General features: G+C 41.3%; 1 protein-coding gene across 1 annotated transcript in view; it reads right to left on the bottom strand.

Annotated features, from left to right (window-relative positions):
• The window catches only part of PMFBP1 (polyamine modulated factor 1 binding protein 1), a 171,460-nt gene that overhangs the window by 85,824 nt on the left and 62,649 nt on the right, over positions 1-22,987 (bottom strand). Inside the window, exons 4-5 of the mRNA XM_054453195.2 lie at positions 21,801-21,965; positions 20,709-20,784 (exon numbers count right to left, since the gene is read on the bottom strand). The gene's annotated coding sequence lies outside the window, so the exon portion shown is untranslated. The remainder of the gene's footprint in view (positions 1-20,708; positions 20,785-21,800; positions 21,966-22,987) is intronic.

Genomic DNA, 22,987 nt, shown 5'->3' with positions numbered 1-22,987 from the left:
TTCTAGCTGTGAGCCTTGGGCAAATTTCTTGGTTTCTCTGAGCCTCTGTTTCATTTTACGGGTTGGTGAGAAGTTGAAATGAGATCATGCCTGTGACAGTCCTCATAGAATGTTTGACAAATAGAATGAAAGGCACCTTCTGGTCAGGAGCCTCTGTGATCTGCTCAACTTTTGTAGGTGAGCCAAGATTTGGAGGAACCACTGGTTTGCTCACTCATTGCCATGACATCAGCATTCCAGGAGGGCAGCTCCACAGATAAGTCAATTCTGATACTGCTGACAGCTCACCATCAGGAACAATGCACTGAAATGCATACGGCCTTTGTAATGCGCATTTACATTGATCTAACCACTTTCTGGGAAACTCACAACAGTCCATGGGTGTGATTATAGTTATTTCCATATTGCAGATGATGGAGCTAAGGCCCCAGGAGATTAACTGACTTGCCCAAGGCCATATTGCCTGTATGTGGTATAGCTGGAATTCAAATCCAGGTAGTTTGGTTTGAGAGTCCACACTGTGAATCATCGCTTCCCGGCGCACTGCTTTTAGCTGAACTCAACGTGGCAATGATTACTGTAGCTAAAAGTAACAATAGCAAAGGAGGCTAGGAAATGCTTACCTCCCTAAAAGTTTTATAGTGAACTTCATGTGAATCATGTTTTCACCCAGAGTGCATGTGATCTCAACATTTTAAAAATATGCCTGCAGAAAGGGGATTTTAAATTGGAAAAGATGAGCCCTTCCCATTACTATATGTTTCAGAGTTGGAAGGAATACAAGCTTTCTGAGGAAGGCAGCCCTGTGGCTCCAATGGCCTGGAGCTCCATTTTGTCTCGGTAGCCACCCTGGAATGGCGGGTCAGATGGTAGAGAGGCTTAGAGGCTCAGTAAAGAAGTTTGGGCTTGGCACTGAGTCCCTGGAGATTTTCAAGCGGAGACAGATGGGATGAACGAATGTTCTGCTACAATCAGGCTGACAGTGCAGAGTGCAGGGTGAAGGGAGGTGGAAGATGGAGAGGCCAATGAGAAGGCTGCTGCACGTGAGGAGGAGGCTGGGCTAGGGTTGAAGGAGAGGGAATGAAAAGATGGGGACGGCCTCAGAAATGAAAGGAAAAGCCACAGGGCTTGTGATTAATTGGATCTTGGGGTGGGAGAAGAAGACATGGAGGTTTTCAGCCAGAAGCAAGAGAATCAAGAAGAAAAAGGGATGGTTTTGAGAGAAACAAGATTCAGACCCACTGAATTTTAGGAGAGAGAGGGGCACTAAGTTGCAAGGCTAATAGGTAGTAGGAGATCTTGTGCTGGGACACAGAGAATAACTCAAGCTTGTGGTTTAGTAGAGAAATGGAAATTGCAGCATTGAGAATTAGAGGAGGTTGTGAGAGGAGGGCTGAGAACTAAGAGGTAACTCCAGCATCAACAAGGGTGAAGGTGGAGAGCCTCTCACAGAGCCTGGCAGGAAAACCACTGGTGACATCTGAGAGTACAGTCCAGGTTCCCCAGAGAAAGAGAACCAGTAGGGCATGTGTGTGTGTGTGTGTGTGTGTGTGTGCATGTGTGTGTGCATATTGATATACACACGCATATACATATATAAAGAAATTTATCATAAGAAATTGGCTCACATGAATATGAAGGCTAAGTCCCAAGATCTACAGTCAGCAAGAAGGAGACCCAGGAGAGTCAATGTGTAGTTCCAGTGAGAGTCCAAATGCCTGAACATAGGACAAATTTCAGTCCAAAAGCTAGTGGACTTAAGACCTAAGAAGAGCCAATGTTTCAGTTCACATTCAAAGGTCAGAAAAAGCCAATGTCCCAGCTCAGACAGCCAGGCAGGAGAAGCTCCCTCTTGGCCTTTTTGGTCTGAATTTTTGGCCTCCAACTGATAGGGTGAGACCCACTCACATCATGGAGGACAATCTGCTTTACTCAGTCCACCAATTCAAATGTTAAACTCATCCACAAACACCCTCATACACACACCCAAGATAATGTGTGGCCAAATGTCTGGGCACCCTGTAGCCCAATCAAGCTGATACATAAAATTCATCACCACAGTGCCATGAAGTTAGCTTGCTGAAGGCTAGTGAAGAAATGTGTGGTAGGGAAGAGGATGCAGGAAGACACAGACCACCCACTTGAGAATGCTGTCAGCCAAAAGAAGCAGAAAAATCACAGACTAATCTGAATGGGCAGCAGGGTTAACCAACATTTCTTTACATGATAAAAGAGACCTTCTGACTTGATGCTTTTATGCTAATCCATGTAGACATTTGTTCTGTCATTCCTTTTCCCCCAGGTTATTAAATTGAATATATAATTTTCCATTCTAATTATATTTTCCCAAAGGTAACTTTAAAGTAGTTTGCATTTTTGGCAGGCATGCCAACTATTGGCAGAAGCAGGTGGCTCAGAAGGGCTCTGGGGCAAAGGAATAATCCAGTTCATAATCTAAAATGTGCTGTGGATAAAGATGCATGCCACTTACAAAGATATTATCAAAGTTAATTTTTCTGTTTGATTCGTGGCTTTTCAACATTGGTGCAGAAGAATGGATGTTTCCTGTCAGCGTCTTGACCACCTTAGTGTTTACTTAAAAGAAATACAGGGAAGTACACCTTTCAGGCATTGCTGCGAAATGGGTCAGAAAGGAGCCAAAGAACCTGCAGTTGTGTCAGCTGGGGTAGGTGGTAAGTTGGCTGAGGCACAGTGACATGTCCTTGCATTGTTCCCCATCTGCTCAGTGCAATGATCACAATGGAGGACTTGAGACTCTGCAGAATGTTAAGTGTGAAGAGTGACGAAATCCTTTTTGAGCTTGCAAACTGTTTGCTAGAATCCTAGTTTCATGTTTCACCAGTGTGGCTCCCTTTTCTCCACACGCCTCTGCTCTTAGACAGATCCCACATAGCCAGGGGGCCTGGGCACTCAGCCCTGGTGAGCCCTCTTCCTGGAAACCTCATATCTTCCATCACTTAGTCTCTTAAAGAAGAGCATACAAATAGCCCTCAAATAGCGCTTGTGTCCGGAAAGTGACATGCATAGCATGCCTGTATCTCTACTCCAAGCATCCCAGGTAGGTTGGCTTTGCATGATATGTAAGTTGCTGCCAAACATGCCCATTAGCTGTCATTTCTCACTGACTTCACTGTTTTCTTACTTTTATTTTAAAGGTCATCTCTGTATTTCCAGTTGAGACCCACTTATTAATTTACAATGATACTGCACATATATTTTCCATTATTATATATTGTTATCATATATAGTTATCTATATATCATTTTGTATATAGATATCTGTATATATGATATTATCTGTATATATTATCCATGCATGTATTATCTGTATATATTATCTGTATATCATATTCTTAAATATACATTGTCATCATAATATATGTAAAATACAATATATGGAGACATCTATCTTCTCAATTTTTTCTAAAATATAATAACAAATTATACTCAAATAATCTAACCAGAGCATTTATTAAGCATCCATGCGCTCAGTATTAGTTTAAGCCCCATGGGATACAGAACAAATACAAGACATAATATTGACCCTCAGGTTGACCACACACAAGCTGGGAAAAAAGACCCATACACGAGAAGTGACAATGAACTCTCCTGGCTATTTGGCCATGGGAGGCACATGCAGAAGATGGAAAGGCAGCAGGACATGTCTTCCCTGTTCTTACCCTGCTTCAGCCTCTCTGGGAAGGTCACATCCTTCTATGACTACAGCCACTGCTGGGCCATTCCCCCAGCTCTCACTGGCTCTGGTCCTTCCATTGTTCCTTTCACCCTATGGGTAGTAACAGCTTCCTGGTGTTGTTAGTCTCTGGGCACCTTTCCTTGCTTGTTCTCATACCCCTGTCTATTCCTCTGTCAGTAGCCCCTTCCTTAAATTCCATCCATCTGTACCATTAGGAGTGAATTCTGTTTCCTCCTGGGACTCTGACGGATGCAGTGAAACTTATGAAGTTGCAGGTAGGGGGTTGCTTCACTTGTTGGTAAAGATTTGAATGTGTCAACCAGAACAAATACTTGTTTGATAAAGGAGAAAGGAGTTGGCCTTCCCCAGCAGGAGAGGAGGAGATTTGAAAGCAGACAGATGACTTATAGAGAGCAAAAGCAAGGGCTTGAAGTGAACAAGTTGGCGTTTTGGTGTAGACAAGTCTGATCTGTACAGCTAATTTTTAGACTTTAAAAAGTTAAATGAATCCTTCCTGGAGGCTTGTGCTTCCTGTCCTGTCACTTATTTGAAGAGAGAGCTACATCAAAGCCCCAGGCACCAGAATTCCCCAGAACCCAAACTTCACAGTTCTACTGGGGGACACCTCAGAACCCCAATTAGGAGGAGGGAGTGCAGGTGAGCAAGGAACCCCCTCCTGCTTTAATTACTCCTGGCATAATATTCTTTTTCAAGCTTTGCTAATTGAAATTAAACAGCTGCCACATTTGGACAGGGACAAAAAAGAATCAATTTTTCAGCTTTCTCTGATTTAATAGAGACTGACAGGCTATGAGGAAACCAGGGGCAATTTCACTCCCATGGCTACTGGGTCACCAGTGGTTGACTCAAAGCAAAACAGAGTGTTGGGGAGGTGAAGTCTTCCCTAGTACAGTAAGAGTGATGCTAGCCAGGGGTTCCCAGGACAAATGACACATTAAGTTAGTCTCATGGCCACCTTTACTAAAATGATCCAGTAGCCGACTCTTTTGTAGCTCAAGATTACCAAGATCTACCATATGCCAGAAGGGGCTAGAAATAGTCCCCTGCCAAGTGGATTCTTTGCTAGTTCTTTAACAGTTGGTGAAGGGTGGCAAAGGATGGTTTTATCACCTTAGAGGACAGATTAGTAAAGGGAAGCTGAAGGAAGAGATTCTACAATGCACTTAAGGGTGTGCTAGGTGCTTTCAGAGAAGTTGTCTTCGTCAGGCCCTATGGCAACATAGGGACTTAGGTCTTATGAAATAAACTAGACTTGGAGCTTGGGGACTTAGGTCTGTGTGTGGTGGGTGTGATATGGTCAAAAGGCTTGGATAAAAATCAGTGACCAGAACAATTGGCCTTCCTCCCACCTCCCAGTCTCAGTGCACAGAACACCAGGGGCAAGGCATCTGTCCTCCAGGCAGAAAACCAGAAGTTTCTTCTCTGAATAAACTAGATGGCCCTAGGGACTAAACTTCCCCACACAAACATTCGCTACTTAATAACCTTAAAGTGAAGCCTGTTAGTTGGCAAGCCCTGCTCCCACTCCCAAAGAAAATGCTCCCTGTTTAGAATCTCACATTTAAATACAGTGACAGGCAAGGATTTTTGAGGAAAACCTCTGAATGAAAGGAAACAAAAACAGACAAACAGAAAGAGAAATAATGCAGAGAACAGAAAACAAACTTAAAAAAGAAAAAAACCTTCTAGTTCATATCTTTAGAGAGATTTGAGAAGATGTTATGCAAAAGGAACAATTGGAGAATTAGAAAGAATTCTTAGAATTTAAAAATAGAATTTCTAGGGCCTGGCGTAGTGGCTCATGCCTGTAATCCCCGCAATTTGGGAGGCTGAGGTGGTTAGATTGCTTGAGCTCAGGAGTTCGAGAACAGTGTAGACAATGTGGTGAAACCTTGTTTCTACAAAAAATACAAAAAAATTAGCTGGGTGTAGTGGTGTGCACCTGTAGTCCCAGCTACCAGAGAGGCTGAAGTGGGAGGATTGCTTGAGCCTGCGAGGCAGAGGTTGCAGTGAGCTGAGATCCTGCCACTGCACTTCAGCTGGGCAAGACAGTGAGACATTGCATCAAAAAAAATTTTTTTTTCTAAAATGAAAAAATAGTGGCAAAATAGTTGGAAGGTAACATCAAGAAAATCTCCCAGAAATTATAGCAAGATGTAATAGAAAATAGGAAGCAAGCAAGTGAGAAAGCAGGATGGAAGCCAGAGTCTTCTTAAATCCTCATATTGGAAGGAACACCCTATCACTTTTATCATATTTTATTTATTAGAAGCAAGTCACTAGGTCCAGCTCAAGAGGAGGGGATTATAGAAGAAAGGACTACAGGGAGTCTGAGATCACTAGAAGTCTCTTTAGAAGATGCCTACCACATCTTCAAGAAAATCTCCCAGAAATTATAGCAAGATGTAATAGAAAATAAGAAAGAACAGATAAGATATATAGAGGATAAACCTATCTAGAAGAGGTTGGCAATGAATGGTACATGTGCCAAATCCAGCCTGTGGCCTGTTTCTATATGTTCTTTAAGCTATGAGTGCTTTTAAAATTTGTAACTGGTTGTATTGAAAAAAAAAAAATAGGAAGAAGATGTGACAGACCACATGTGGCTCACCAAGCCTAAAACGTTTACTCTCTGGCCCTTTACCAAAAAACTTGCTTACTCCTGTTCTAGCAGGTCCAACATCCAACTGATAGGAATTCTAGAAAAAGAGAAGAGATAAGTGGACACATGAAATTATCAAAGAAAATATACAAGAACGATTCCCAAAATGTAAGGACATGAATCTCAGGCTGAAAAGGTGAATGGGTATCCAGCACAATAAATGAAGACTGAGCCTTAACTCGATAATATCACTGTAAGATTTCAGAACATCTGGGGTTAAAAAAAAGATCCTGAAAGTTTCCAGGGGGGATAAAAACCAGTCACTTACAGAGGAATGAAAAATCAGACATCTTAATAGCTGTATTTGATGCTCGAAGAAAATGGAGCAACACCTTACACATTCTGATGGAAAGTAATTTTTAGCCTTGAGTTTTATATCTATCCAAATGTTAGGGAATACCAATATAAAGACATTTCAGACTCGAAAAGACTTAGAACATTTATCTTCACAGTATCTTTAGTTGACAGCACTTGCTACAGATGTGCTCTCCTAAAATGAGAGAGAGTAAACCAAGAAAGGAGACCATAGGGTTCAGGAAACAGACATCAACTTAAGAAAGTGGTGAAGGAAACTCTCACTAGAGATTAACTGGTCCAGATTAGAGCAAGAGCCCTGGGGGTGGGGAAATGGTGTGGTAGGCATCGTCTAAAGAGACTTCTAGTGATCTCAGACTCCCCGTAGTCCTTTCTTCTATAATCCCCTCATCTTGAGCTGGACCTAGTGACTTGCTTCTAATACATAGAACATGATAAAAGTGATGGGGTGTTCCTTCCAATATGAGGGTTTAAAAAGACTCTGGCTTCCATTCTGCTCTCTCACTTGCTTGCTCTGATGAAGCCAGCCACCAGGTTGTGAGCTGCCCTGTGGAGAGGCCCATGTGACAAGAAACCAAGGGAGAGCCTAGCCAAAGCCTGTGAGGAACTAATCCTGCCAACAATCACTGGAGTGGGCTTGGAAGTAGATCTTCTCCTGGTTGAACCTTGAGAGGACTACAGTCCTAGCTGACACCTTAATCGCATCCTTGTGAGACATCCTGAGTTAGAGGACCCAGCTAATCGAAGTCTGATTATTTTCCCACAGAAATTGTAAGATAATAAATACTCATTGTTTTAAGCTGCAATGTTTTGGGGACAATTTGTCACACAGTGATAGATAACTAATACAAAAAAGTTGAGCGAAAACTGATATGATGGAATCTTTTGGGGAAGAGATCAAGGATTAGTAGGTAGCAAATTTTACACATAAACAGCAAATGGAAACTTACAGAAAATTCCAAAGTTGCACTGGAAAGAAAATGCAATCATAGTTCACTACTTGGCTCCACAGTGAACAGTATTAACATAATTATCCTGTTGTAAATATTGAATATATAACCGAAACAAGGAGTGACAGGTGGAATGAGATAAGTATGTTCTCATTTATCATAATATGCAGTCACTGAATAATTTTTAACATCGCAAAAAAAATTACCAGTTTAAATATGTTGTGTATAAGTGTGGAGGTAACTATCAGAAGAAACAGCTAGAAGAGTTGAAAGTGGTTGCCCTTGCGGAGCAGAACTAGGACAGTACATGGGGGACAGGTAGAAAGGATTCTCTTGTTTTTCATTATAAGTTTTTTTTTTTTTGAGATGGAGTCTTGCTCTGTCACCCAGGCTGGAGTGCAGTGGCACAATCTCTGCTCACTGCAAGCTCCGCCTCCCAGGTTCACGCCATTCTCCTGCCTCAACCTCCCGAGTAACTGGGACTACAGGCTAATTTTTGGTATTTTTAGTAGAGACAGGGTTTCACCGCATTAGCCAGGATGGTCTCGATTGCCTGACCTTGTGATCCGCCTGCCTCAGCTTCCCAAAGTGCTGGGATTACAGGCGTGAGCCACCGCGTGGAGCCACTGCTCCAGGCACAGGGTAGAAGGAATGATGAGAAATTAGTATTCCTAATGTATGTGAGGCCAAATTCCATTACTAATCATGCTTTATGGAAATTCAGTGTCTAGAAACTGTCATAAAAATTGGTCTGGAATGTTTGAATCCTGTAGAGTTCCCAGCATAATGATGGAAATGCATAATAAAGACACATTCACAATACAGAGCATGTGTAGGATCCCACAAAAGATAACTTCTAGCAAAATAGGCTAATTGACAATGTGACAAAACACAGGAATAAATCCAACATTATAAGAGATGTCAGCAGGTACATCAAAAGGGAGAAATCATATCAAACAACTCATGGAAATTAGAGGAATATAAAAGGGACTTTAGCAATGTATCTAAAAGGTTCAAAAAGATAATGAAAGGAATGGAAAACTTAAGGTAAGATTAGGGCATCATAAAAAAGGCCCAATATACATTGAAAAAAATTTATAAATTCCAGAAATAAAAATCATTCCTTGAGATATACCTTCAGTGGTGGGTGAAAAAGATTAGACATGGCTGAAGTGAGAATGAGCAAACTGGAAGAGAGACCAAAGGAAATAATAAAAAATACTATACAGTGAGGTAAATGTACAATGTGAAAGAGAAGTAATGAGAAATCCCAGAATGAAACCTGCCAATGCATGTCTAATAGAAATTCCGGAAAAAGAAAACTGAGAGACTGGAGAAGAACCCATATTTGAGAAAATACATGTTCTAAAATTGAAGGAGGACATGAGCCCTTAAATTAAAGAAGCATACAGAGTCCCAAACATGACAAAATAAAGAGAAATAAATCCAGACCTAGACACAGTGTAGTGAAGCACAGAAAGATAAGGTAATAAATGCTTCCAGAGAGAGAGAGAGAAAAAAAAAAAAACAAGATTGTTTACAAAAGAATAGCCATTAGTCTGACAGCTAACTTTTGTCAGGATAATCATATCAGAAGATAATAGAACAACCTTCAAAATTCTTAGGGAAAATAACTGACAACCTTGAATTTTATACCCAACTAAATAATAATTCAAAAGTGAGGTTGTATAAGACATTTCCAGACATATAAAGATGAAGAGTTTACTTGTCTTAGACCCTTGCAGAAAGAATGAATAGAGGAAATAGTTTCAAGAAGGCAAATTATACCAGAAGAGAAGAGGACACAGGAGGCAACAGTGAACAAAGTAGGTGAAACATGTTGGCTAAATAAGTAAGTAGTCACTGTAAAAACACACAAAAACTAACCACTCACCCATCCAACAACAATAAAACTCTCATTTGGCTCATACAAAAGGTTGGTGAAACTACAATACTAGAAAATCCTAATAGGGAAGATGGGTGGGAGAAGTTAGGAGGGAAGTTCAGGCATTTTAAGATCTTTGTTTTTGTCAGGAAGAGGATAAATACACTAACTACCTTTACCCCCTTTGGGTGTATATAGATGCTACTGTTCACCAGTCTCTCTCTTCCTCTTCCTTTCTCTTCTTTCTACACTACCAAAGCACTATGCTATCTTGCATGTAAGTGGGATCATGTGACTGAGTCCTGACCAATGGCCCATGGGATGGAAGTGGGATATACCCCTTCCAGGCCCAGCCCCTAAAGTACACCATGTGGGCCTCCTTGCTCTTTCTTTGCTTGTTGGTCAGCTGAGTGTTGAGGGCGCTGAGGAAACCCCAGGGGACATGGAACTACTGGGTGGAAGAATTCTCTACCCCAGAATCATTACTTAGAGGAGAGTTGCCCTATGACAAGAATCTGGATGAACTTTCCATTAGCAGAAATGATTTTATTGTGTTAAGCTGCTAGAATTTCTTTGTCATCACAGCTTAGCCTATCCTATTTGATTAATACAGAAATGGAAGTGAAACAACGCCCTAATAAAAACCAAAAATATGTGGCATTGGTTTAATGGTCAGGCAGTGAGTGACAAGGACACCATCAGCAGCAGACGGAAAGAAAAGGCCCAGAGTATGCAGTGGTAAAACTGTCACCTGTGATAACACACTAGATATAAGGTCTCCTCTCAAGCGGGCGGCTCTAGAGAAGGAGTCTAGAAAGCAGACTATTAGTAATGTGTGTTGGTTTTTATTGGCAGCCTTTGCTAAGCTATTAAGGAGATAAACTCAGGAGAGAATTAGCAGGTTTGTAAACAGAAATAAATGGCAATACAAAGAATCCAGACATTTGCAGAGTCAAAGGCTTGAAAAAACTTACTGCTTCCAGTAGAGCATAAATGACAAAGGCCCAGAGAAACAAGCAGAGATCTGCCCCATAGGATTCCAGCATTTGTTAAGAGTGGCTTCAGTGTACCCCCTTTTTGTTCCTTTTCTGACAGGGAATTTGTAATTGCAATTATTGCAGGCAGCTTGCTTCACTACAGTATAAGTAGTAGTGAAGCGAGAAAGGGAGGAAAGATAACTTCTTTTAGTTCATTGGGTGCCATGCCAAGAAGAGTCACATGATAGATCTTTGCATCATCCAGAGATCCCAGACTCCGAGCTGGAATGAAGTGACTGGACAGGACTTTGAGTTGTTTTTCCTGGGGAGAGATGAGTGTGTCCTATACGTGGTTCTCTCTTTCTTGGACACACAGCTAATCTAATTGCTCTCCAGTCCGTGCATCTAGGTGAAGCCACATGATTGAGTTCTGGCCAATGAAGCATAAGAAGAGGGAAGGGTATGCTGGTAAGGGTTTAACAATTGGCCCTCCAGAAAAGACATATGCATATGTATTTGAATTTATGATAAATTTGCTAATATAAGGGTTGCACAGCAAGTTATTTATAATTAATAATATTATAATTACATTTTAAAATACACAGTACTCTGTTGTAATTTCCATATAGCTGATTGATTCTCTCAGAATGCTTCTGTTGATTTTTATGTATGTCACAATTTACTTCTTCATCAGTAATGAGGGAAACTTCTTTGCTGAATCAGTTAACAGTTTTCAAACACTGTAAGGATATTCTCTCAATATTTTGTGCTATTCAGAATGTAATGACTACAGACACAACATGCTTTTAGTTAATCTGGATTAACAATACTTCATAACTTTTAAAAGTCTCTAGGCCAGATACGGTGGCTCACACCTGTAATCCCAACACTTTGGGAAGCCAAGGCGGGTGGATCACCTGACATCAAGAGTTCGAGACCAGCCTGGCCAACATGGTGAAACCCCATCTCTACTAAAAATACAAAAAATTAGCCGAGTGTGGTGGTGGGCACCTGTAATCCCAGCTACTCGGGAGGCTGAGGCAGGAGAATTGCTTGAACTCGGGAGGCAGAGGTTGCAGTGAGCCAAGATCAGCCTGGGCAACAAGAGCGAAAGTTTTTCTCAAAAACAAAACAAAACAAAACATCCTAGAAAATCAACAGAACAATAAGTCAAGCTCTGATTTATAGTGTTTGCCTGTTTCTAGGGTATAAATATCCCCACCATGGTCGATTTCAAACTATCAACATGATGTCTCCAAATGTGGGGTCAGGAAGAAATGCACAGTAGCTACTGCTATATAGTATTTCCTGCTTATCCATACAAGTGGCCTAAATAATCTCAAGTGTAGATAATAGCTGAATGTAGTAAAATAGGAAATGATGATGCTTGAATAGTCACAGGTTGAGCATCCCTAATTTGAAAATCTGAAATCCAAAATGCTCCACAATCTGAAACTTCTTGAGCACAGAAATAATGCCTCAAGTAGAAAATTCCACACCTGACCTCATTTGATGGGTTGCAGTTAAAACACAGGTGCACAGTGTTGAAGATGACATTGTTGTGGGGTTTTTTTTTTTTTTTGAGATGGAGTCTCACTCTGTCACAGAAGCTGGAATGCAGTGGCGCAATTTGAGCTGCAACCTCCGCTTCCTGGGTTCAAGCAGTTCTCCTGCCTCAGCCTCCTGAGTAGCTGGGACTACAGGTGCACACCCCTCACACTTGCTTGGCTAATTTTTGTATTTTTAGTAGGGATGGGGTTTCACCATGTTGGCCAGGCTGGTCTCGAACTCCTGACCTCAAGTGATCCACCGGCTTTGGCCTCCCAAAGTGCTGGTATTACAGGCTTCAGCCACTGTGCCCGGCCAAGATGACATTGTTAACACCGCAGAAAAAGTGCTTAGAGACGACATAGTGAAAATGTATGATGGGCTTCTTGAAGCACTTAAAGCAGCGTACGTTCATAACACAACAAGAAATCATGTCAGTTTATAAAGTCAAAGAGAGACTTCTAAGACAAAAACCCTTGTTAATGAGGCAGATGACTCTGGAGGAAACATTTCAAAAAGCCAGCAGAATGCCTCCTCATCCCTATAGGAAACATTTCCTGGTCCCTTAAGTACTTCTGATGTTTCTTCTCACCTAAAAAAAAATACTCTGCAGGGTAACCTTGTAATCAAAACACAGCATCATAGGTGGAGGCAGGAAGCCTGCCATTGTTGGTTGCTGCTGTGGTTTCAGAGCTGATGCAGGTATTCTGGGGATGCTACTATGCTGCTTAGTTACCCTGAACACATTATTTTTTCACAGAATTAATGGTACGTCCTATTTTTTACTGTCAAGTACTTGTGTGTGCATGAATGTAAGACAGAAATTGTTTATCAGCAGCATACAAAGTCAGAGTCAGGAATGATGATGACGCCAAACAACCAGAGACTGTCCATATGGGTGGCTGAGATAGTGACACATTTGCTTTCTTATAGTTCAGTGTACACGCGCTTTGTTTCATGCACAAAATTACTAAAAATATTATATAAAATTATATCCAGGCTATATGTATAGGGTATATATGAAATATAAAGGAATAAATTCATGTTTAGACTTGGGCCCACTCCTCAAGATATTTCCTGATGCATATGCAAAAATTCCAAAATCTGAAAAAAATCTGAAATCTGAAACACTTCTGGTCCCAATCATTTCAGATAAGGGATACTCAACCTCTATTACCTTTGTTTTTCATTTAATTTTTTTTACTTAATGGTATATTTATATAATGTAATTTGTAATAATGCCTGTGTTTCAAAACCAGCTTGCAAAATTTAACAAGTGACTCTTGAGAGTTGTAATGAGTCAGCTCTGGCATACCACTAAGATGAAGTATGCCACTTCCATGGCTGGGCCCTGAGGTCTGCAGGATAGCCCTTCATAAACTCTCCCTTCACTCACTGGCCAGCCCACCACAGAGGATCCAGCAGAAGACACCAAGACTGCCATAGGGGAAAGCAGAGCCTGGATCCCTGGGTCACCAGGGAGAGGCCTGGAAGTGCCATCCTACTAAAATTGTCTACCTTAAACTTGGTGTGAGCAAGAAATAAACTTTTGTCATGTTAAGTCTCTGAAATTTGAGATTATTTGTTATAGCAAAACCTATTAGGACTTTAATAGGTTATTTATCACAGCAAAATCTATTATGACAATATACTTTGCTAGAAAATTTTAAAAATTAAAAATAAAACAAGGAATTTAATGACACTATTTTAAAAGCTCTAAGTCATAATGGTCAAACCAGAAATAACAGTAATGTTATGTATCAGATCCAAAGCCAGTCATTTTCAACCTCATATCTAAAACCATTGATATTATCCTTGCCTTCCCATCTTGCTTTCTTCCATTGGTGATCTCTGTGTAAATCCAGGGCTTAAAGATACCTCCAAAACAATGCCTCTGATGTTAGAGTTTCACTTGTAGTGTATTAATTTATTTGACAAATGTTTGGGCCAAAGGCCAGACTCACACAGTTGTAGTGGAATTGTTGCTATTGGTCAGAAGGCTTAAAAAAAATCCTTTAGCTTTCAGATAATGCTTGAAAGATCCTGTTTGAACTCTAAGACTACTAGATATTTAGGTCTGCATCTGGATACAGAATCTTATTTGAATCAATTAGCACCTAAAGCTAAAATCTGTGCTCTTTTCTCAGGGAACCTTCTGACAATACTTACACTAAGCACAAGGAATTAGTGGGAGACACTCAATAGATCCTTTAATGGAAATTAACAAATGTCCAGCAAAAAATCAATGGAATCTACCAGAAAACAGAAATGCCTTGAAAAACTATTTTTCCCAGATTGAAGGATTCTTAATACTTAAACTTTTTTTTTTTTCTTTTTTTGAGACTGAGTCTTACTCTGTCGTCCAGGCTGGAGTGCAATGGCGCGGTCTTGGCTCACAGCAACCTCCACCTCCTGGGTTCAAGCGATTCTCCTACCTCAGCCTCCTGGGTAGCTGGGATTACAGCCGCCATGCCAGCTAATTTTTGTATTTTTAGTAGAGACAGGGTCTCACCATGTTGTCCAAGCTGGTCTCTAACTCCTGACCTCAAATGATCCACCTGCCTCGGCCTCCCAAAGTGCTGGGATTACAGGTGTGAGCCACTGCACCCGGCCTAATACTTAAACATTTTAAATACAAACATCTAATCCTCAAGTTGAAAGGCTCTTTAAAATTTCAAATATCAACTTCTAACTTCGTGTGCAAAACATTTCAGAAAGTACAGTGGGTAACAGCTTTGAAAGACACACATTTCTACAAATGCCTTATCCCTACGCTCACTCGCCAAAGTTCACTAGGCATCTACCATGTGCAAAATATATTCCAGGTGTGTTGAAACCACAGTGGTAAATAAACCTTCAGGGAAAAGGTTGCATGCAATTGTTCCATGGGGTATGGGAAAAAAGGCATCGCAGGCTTAGGAAGTAACCCCAACAAAGGGCATGGCATGTTTGAAAAATGTGTAATACATGAGGGGACAAATGGTATGAAAGCCCCTCGTCACATACTGTGGATTTTTAAAAAATTAAGTAATTAAGTATTTTAAATTAACTAAAAACTATCAATTTATGACATATAACATTATTTTTATTATTATTATTATACTTTGAGTTTTAGGGTACATGTGCACAATGTACAGGTTAGTTACATATGTATACATGTGCTATGCTGGTGTGCTGCACCCATTAACTCATCATTTAGCATTAGGTATATCTCCTAATGCTATCCCTCCCCCCTCCCCCCACCCCACAACAGTCCCCAGAGTGTGATGTTCCCCTTCCTGTGTCCATGTGTTCTCATTGTTCAATTCCCATCTATGAGTGAGAACATGTGGTGTTTGGTTTTTTGTCCTTGCGATAGTTTACTGAGAATGATGATTTCCAATTTCATCCATGTCCCTACAAAGGACATGAACTCATCATTTTTTATGGCTGCATAGTATTCCATGGTGTATATGTGCCACATTTTCTTAATCCAGTCTATCATTGTTGGACATTTGGGTTGGTTCCAAGTCTTTGCTATTGTGAATAGTGCCGCAATAAACATACGTGTGCATGTGTCTTTACAGCAGCATGATTTATTGTCCTTTGGGTATATACCCAGTAATGGGATGGCTGGGTCAAATGGTATTCTAGTTCTAGATCCAAGCCACTCCACAATGTATACATGTCTCAAAACATCATGTTCTAGATCTCCTCAGGGATCTAGAACATGATGTTTTGAGACATGTATACATTGTGGAGTGGCTAAATCAAGTTATTTAACATATACATTACCTCACATACTTTTTTTTTGTGGTGAGAACACTTAAAATGGACTCTCTCAGCAATTTTCAAATATACAACATGTTGTTGTGAACTGTAGTCACCATGATATATTACTGAGGATTGTGAACTGTATTCTTTATTCAAGGAGGAAAGAATTGCTGTAGAGCTTTTTACTTGTATTAGAAAGACAGTGCCCTGGCACCGTGAAGGGCTAAGGCACATAGGGAAAGACAGCAGGCAGAAGACAGCAGGGAGACAACTTCTGCACTAGTGTAGGTGAGAGATGGGTCTGAAGCAGGACTGCAGGGATGGGAGGGAAGAGGCACCCAGGAGGGCGTCGACAGGTATATCCACAGGACTTGCTCACTGACTGAATGTGCATATGTCGGGGGCCTGTGAGGACGGGGTCCAGCAGAAGACTGATGTCTGGTGCCTATGGGAGCTGCTCGATGTGGGCGGGGGGGCCTGTTTGCTCCAGATGGACAACATGAGTGAGGAGATATGTACTCAGTTTTGGAAATGCTGAGCTGGACAGGTCATTGGCAGATCCAGGTGGAGGTGGGACACCCAGATGGTATGAAATTTGAGGCTGGCATTCCAGAAAAAGAAGAGGGATGAGATACAGGCTTGGAATTATCAACAGAAAGGCAGTGAGGGCAGGGAGCCTTCACAGAGGAAAGCAGGGAAGTCAAAGGAGAGATAATGTCCTCAATTTTCTATTTTGTGGATAAGTCAATATAACACACATTTGCTTAGACTCTGCTATGCACCAGAAGAATCCAGGTCTTGGCCATGTTAGGGTTCATGGACTAGAAAGTTCTTTAGCAAAAGCAGCCTTCAGTTTAACTGAAACATTACCCAAAGAGGGGACTTGTGGAGAAATTAAATAAATACATTTAAAATGCCAGCTTAGCAAATGTTTTATACAATTGTATAATACTCCATACTCTCACAAGATTGAAGAAACAGACACACTCATGTATGGCAGTTGGAAATGAACGGGCATAACTCTTTGAAAAGTAACTTGGAAATATATATCAAGAGCCTTAAAAAGAATTATACTTTTTAAATCAATAATTCCTCAGGTTATTCCAAAGAAACTAACGTCTAATTTTTTTTAAAAAAGCTTTCGGTACAAAGATGTTCATCACAAAGTATTTGCAATAACAGTTTGAGAATTAGCTTAGATGCCCAACTACAGTGGAGTGGTTTAGTAAATTATGACAAATCTGCTAGATGGAATATTAAATAGCCATTAAAAATGATGTTTGAAGGAAGCATGTTATCTAATGTGGTAATGTTAAATGGAAAAAAGGATATTCAGTATATCACAAATGCATAAAATAAAAACCAAAAGCCCATTAATAGGAAAAAAATGTCTAGAAGGAAACACACCATAATTTGAATAGTGGTTGTCTTTAAGCGGTAGACCTTGGTTTTCCCCTATTTGATAAATTCTTTTGCATTTCCTAGATTTTCTATATAAGCATTTAATGACTATTTAATCAGAAAAATGAGCTCCACTGAGCAAACACAGAATAAAGAATGATGAAGACTTAGTGGAGACAGGAGGTATGAGAGAGGGCTCAGAGACAGTACTCGGGCATTTTTCTCCAGGCCTTGCAGGATGCAAGGTGGACAGTGCTGCAGTCCTGTGGATCTGGTGCCCTAGGCTCTGCAGACACATTGAGGGGACCCAGGGCTCTGAACAAATGGCCAGATGGTAAGAACATATCCCTCAGGTTGTTTCTTCCAGTTGCATTTTTCCCTAATCACTGTCTGCTTTGGGAAAGGTCGATCAGCCTAGCAAAATTACCCCCTGGACATCTTCACTAGGGCCACTGACTGCTCCCCAGAACTCTCAGTTTCCTGAGGATTGTGCCCTTTCCCTCCCTTTCCTGCTGCAGCTTCTCAGCCTAAGTGAACCTAGAGAGAGCAAGGGTGGGAAGGAGAGCAGGGGGCATGTGATTGCGCTGAGAACACCAAAAGCCCATAAAGTCTGAAAGGTTAAGCAAAGACTAAGGCATGAAGAGTGAAAATTCTCCATTCAACAATAATCCTCGCCCCCTGCCACCCCCAACATCTCTTCTTAAAAGAAAGAAAGGGTGCATGATGACATTAGGCACTTTAAAATATGCAAAATTAGAAGCTGGTGCAGACCTCATTAACACCCGCCTCCAACATCATTAAGATGTTTCCAAGAAAATTAATTGAGAGACTCATTAAAAATAAATTAAGAAAAATGTGTTGCAGAGCGCCTGCACTCAGCTCATAAATCACAGCTCAGCGCTCCGGCCCGCTGCTCTGGCAATTAACTCCAACCTATTTGTTTTATCCTGACTGTGAAAATTAGAAAGCAGACGTGGAGATTAGATTAGGGACGTCTGTCAAGCGGAACTTGGAGTGAATATTTTAGGATACAAAACGGAAACCAGGAAAACAAAGACAGCAGAGATTTCATTCTGAGGAGCTTGTCTTTGAAAAGTGACAGGCAGATGAAGGGTGCTGGAGGGAGAGTGTGGGGAAGGAGTACCTGCTCTCGGGAAGGATGAAGGGGGAGAGAAAAGAACAGATGTTTAAACTCTTCTGACCAGGAATCGTGCAATACATTTGCATTATAAATATAAACAGTTACACATCTCAGTAAAGCTGGCATTGAGACATAAAATTGATGTTCCTGATGATACTTCATATGTCATACTTTAATGTTTAGACATATAGTCATTTGGTTGAATCACTCGAAACAGTTACTGGTCTCTTGCAATATTTTATGTATCAGTGATGACTACATGTTCCTCTATATGAGGTGAAATATGCCAACCTCTTCCCTGTATCTCTCACTTAACAACAGTTATTGAGTAGCAGGCACTTTGCTGGGCTCAGGTATATGTGTCATCTCATTTAATTTTCATAACTCCAAAAAAGAAAACCATTCTACAAGATGTGGAAACTGAAGCTCAAAGTAAAGCAATATGCATGGGAGTCATGTGGCCAGTAAGTGGCAGAGTTGGGGTTGCAATCCTGGTGGGGTTTTTTGGTTTGGTTTATTGGGTTTTTTTGAGTCTGGATCTTGCTATGTTGCTCAGACTGGCCTTGAATTCCTGGTCTCAAGGGACCTTCCTGCCTTAGCTTCTCAAGTAGCTGGGTTAAAGGCATTCACCACCATGCCTGGCATAACCCTGGCATGTTAAACCTAAGACCAGTGCAGCCCTCAGCTTCTTTTCATTCCAAAGTTCATTTCGGGTCACTGTATTTTCCAAGCCTCAAACTAGAAAGGCTTTTTGTTCTTCCCTCCTTCCTCCTTCTATCTCTTATTTCCACAAATATTTTATTGCATGCTTGCAATATGCCAAGCATGGTATCAGGTCTGGGGGGATAGAGCAGTGGCCTTGTTGAGTTTGGGAAGACAGGTGCTGGTTAAGTCACTGCAAATGTGAGGGCCACTGCAGAGAACACAGCACAAAGGGAAACAAAGACTATGCCCATCCCTCAGGTCATTTGTTGAGTACCTGCTATGTAACGGTGCTGAGGACCCAGATGTTAGGCTGCTGACTCTCCCACTTCCCAGCTATGAGATGTTGGGTAAGTTATTTAACCTCTCAGTTTCCACATCTGTAAAATGGGGATAGTACTAGTACTTACCCTGGAGTTTTTTGTTTTTGTTTTTTTCTTTTTTGAGGATGAAATGAGAAATCCATGAGAAGCCCTTAGCAAAGTGCCTGGCTTAGAGTAAGCTCTGGGTAAATGCCAGCAGTTATTATTTAAAGGTGACATTTAAGTTGACTCTTAAAGGAGCAGTAGGAATTCAATTAGAATTCCATTTCTGGGGACAGCTGCAGTCTTATGGGTGGTATTTAAAATTATTTGGCTCTTTCAAATAAAAAGGGGAGTGAATAATCTTGGGTATTAATAAAAGGCTAGCCAGCTTGTCATGACACACAGCCTCACTGGGACATGAATATACTGCCCCAGGCTGTGCATGGGAGTGGCATGCAGCAGGGCAACAACTGGGGGGAAGTTTTGCTTCCTGTTCTCCAGGACATCTCAAAGGCACTGGGGAAAAAAAATCCCACCCTGCACAAGGAAGAAAGGTTAAAGTTGAGGCAGTGTGTCACAGCACCGAATTTCCATGGCTCTTTCCTGCCTTGCCTAGGAGACAGTTGTGGATCAGTATTAGTGGACTGGCATTACTAATCTTTGGAAATTCAGTGGCAGTGCAGTGGATTGCATTTTATTTTTCATTTTGTTTTAATCTCGTTTTTAAAAGACTGGGTGTAGTTCCCGATTACAGGTCTGTTGGCTCATCCTTAATTGCAAGGCTCTCGTAACCCAGAAGATGCCAATATCCAAGTGGGTACTCGGCTGGCTGTTCTGATATGGCCCTAACAGTTGTTTACAGTTGGTGTTCTCAGTGTTCCTTATGACAAGTCAGTGGCTGGGCTGTAAAATTATTCAGTGTTTTGAATACCATGCTGGACCAAGGCAAAGTTTGACATATATGAAGCATGAGAATAAAAGACTTCCTAGGTAGCAGGTCACCTGCCCAAATCATAAGTAAAGGCCAATAAGCTAGAGATGCTGAGTAGAGTACCCAGAACAGGAAAAGGACAAAAACTAGTAGACATGACAAAGGAGGGCTGCTGCATGGTCACAGGCACCAGGAACCTATCAGAGGATGGGGCTACAGGACTTACCTTCTGAAACTTCAAGCTTATACTGAAAGGAATATAATACATGAAGAGAAACACATTGGAAAATTACTAGCTAAGAATAGAAATTTCCTTCTTAAAGGTTCCTATCTACACCTTAAAGGCCAGAGATCTATTGAAGGGCAAGTACCTGGGAAGGATAGCATTGTAAATTCTTACCTTCAGGATGAATTTCACACCCTTTCCAGATGACAGATTTGACAGTGGAAAGGAAGTAAACAGACACGAACCTGGCCTGCAGAAGAGAGGTACTGCACTGAGTTCTCCGCAGCAATAAAAATAAAGCCAACCTATTTCAAAAATTTGTCCAGGGCTGGGCTGCTGATGGCAACACTTGGGAAGTTTCATCAGCAACTCTGTCCTCTCCTTGGCCCCATGTCCAAATCGGTGTCATGTTCTGTGGATTCTTCATCCTCCATGTCTTCTATATCCATCTCTCTTTTCCATCCCACTCCACCCTAGTTTGGCTCTTTCTTGTCTGAGCTCTTGCTAGAGCCTCTTCCTGAGTTTCCCTCCTCCAGTCTCTCCTCCTTTACTCCGTTGACTGCCAGATTGTCTTACAGCATAGATGAAACCATGTGACTTCTGTGCCCTAAGACTTTGATGTCTACAGATAAAGTTCAAGCTTCTCAACGTTGCCACCTGGAATCTGGCCACAATTGATCTTTTCAGGAGTATCTCTCCCTATCTCCTCCTTTTCTAATTACACATTTTTGATTCTTGCCCAACCCAACCACTCACTATTTCCCAAGCACACTCTATACTTTCCCATGCCTTTGACTCCCGCATGACCTTTGTCACACCTGCCTCCCTTCTGCTCTGCCTGACAAATTTTAACCTCTTCTTCAAAGACCAGCCCAAATGCTCAGTTCCATAAAGCTTCTGTGACCTTGCCTCGCCTGCCTCAGAGAGAAGTAATTTGCTTTTAGAGTTTACACAGTGCCTGTGAATACTTGTTGAGTGACTGAATCAACTTGCTCATAGCAATTTCATATTGTCTCTTACACCTCAATTGGTTGCAATATGTGCACTGGTCTGTCACCTCCTGAGATTCCAGGATCCCTAAAGATATGAACCAGGCCTTGTTTGTATCCCACACAGAATCTGTACTTTGCACATAGTAAGGGCTTCTTAAATTTAGTTATACTCTACTAACAATAAAATTTATGTGTTTTGACACATTTTTTGTTCTGAGTTACTTATATAAACAAGCATGTAGTTCTGTCTTTAATAATGAAGAATTAATGGTACCTGTAGATGAATGTAACGGTGAGACATGGTGGTGGAGCTGAGGCTACCTCCCCAACTTCTGGTCCAGTGTTCTTTGCCCCACCATACTTTATCCATACATCAGCATTCCTCAAAGAACTAGAACACTTCAGAATAGTTACTTCTTTAACCACCTGAAAGAAGAGCCTATCAGAAAAGCAATGTCTGAGCAGGAGAAACCATGTGCTCTCCCCACACCCCAAATGATGCACAGAAGGCACATCCATGCTGGTCATGCACAAGACGCCTGTTTCACTTAGTCTCCGAGGTCAAGCTTACCACCTTAGGTCACTCTTTTATCTCAGGACAGTAGGGAAATTAAGAAGTCAATAGACCCCACTGGCCTGGCACAGTGGCTTATGCCTATAATCCTAGCACTTAGGGAGGCCAAGGCGGGAGGATCATTTGAGCCCAGAAATTCAAGACCAGCCTGGGTAACATGGCGAGACCCCATGTCTTTACAAGGGGTCTCTACAAAAACAAAGCAAAAAAAAAAAAAAAAAAAAACTAGCCAGGTGTGGTGGTGCATGCCTAAAGTTTCAGCTACTCAAGAGGCTGAGGTGGGAGGATCACTTGAACCTGGAAGTTCAAGGTTGCAGTGAGCTATGATCATGTCCCTCCACTCCAGCCGGGATGACACAGTGAGACTGTCTCTAATAATTATAATAATAATAGTAATAATAATAATAATAAAAAAGCCTCACAAAATCCTAGAAGCTCTGATTTAGACATAATCCTTTTCACATAGCCCATAGATGCTAGGTGTGTAGTCACATTTGAAGAAATCAATCTAGGTCGCAGATGAAAAATCAGTTAATTCTTATACCTGACATCATATGTGCATGTACACACGCACACACATGCATGCACACGCACCGACACACAGACACACACACACACACAAACACACACACTGAGCAACAGTCTTCAGAAGCCAAAGCGTCTCTAAGCTACCAAACACTACTTTCTGAGATTCCCTACCCAGCTCTTCCTATGAGCACTTTATTCCCACTGAACATGGTCATCCCCAGCTGAAGACTACACCCTATGCTATGGAATCCACCCTCTCTGTCAAGCTACATATTTGTATGCTTTGTTATCCAATCCAACTGGCCCAGGCTTTGTGAGCAGTGTCTGAGTATTCCTCTGGGAATTCTTTGGTTACTAGA

Source organism: Pongo pygmaeus, chromosome 18 (genome assembly GCF_028885625.2).
Source record: "Pongo pygmaeus isolate AG05252 chromosome 18, NHGRI_mPonPyg2-v2.0_pri, whole genome shotgun sequence".
Taxonomy (NCBI): domain Eukaryota; kingdom Metazoa; phylum Chordata; class Mammalia; order Primates; family Hominidae; genus Pongo; species Pongo pygmaeus.
Note: the sequence above shows the minus strand (reverse complement) of the source record. Positions and strands in the feature narration are given on the sequence as shown.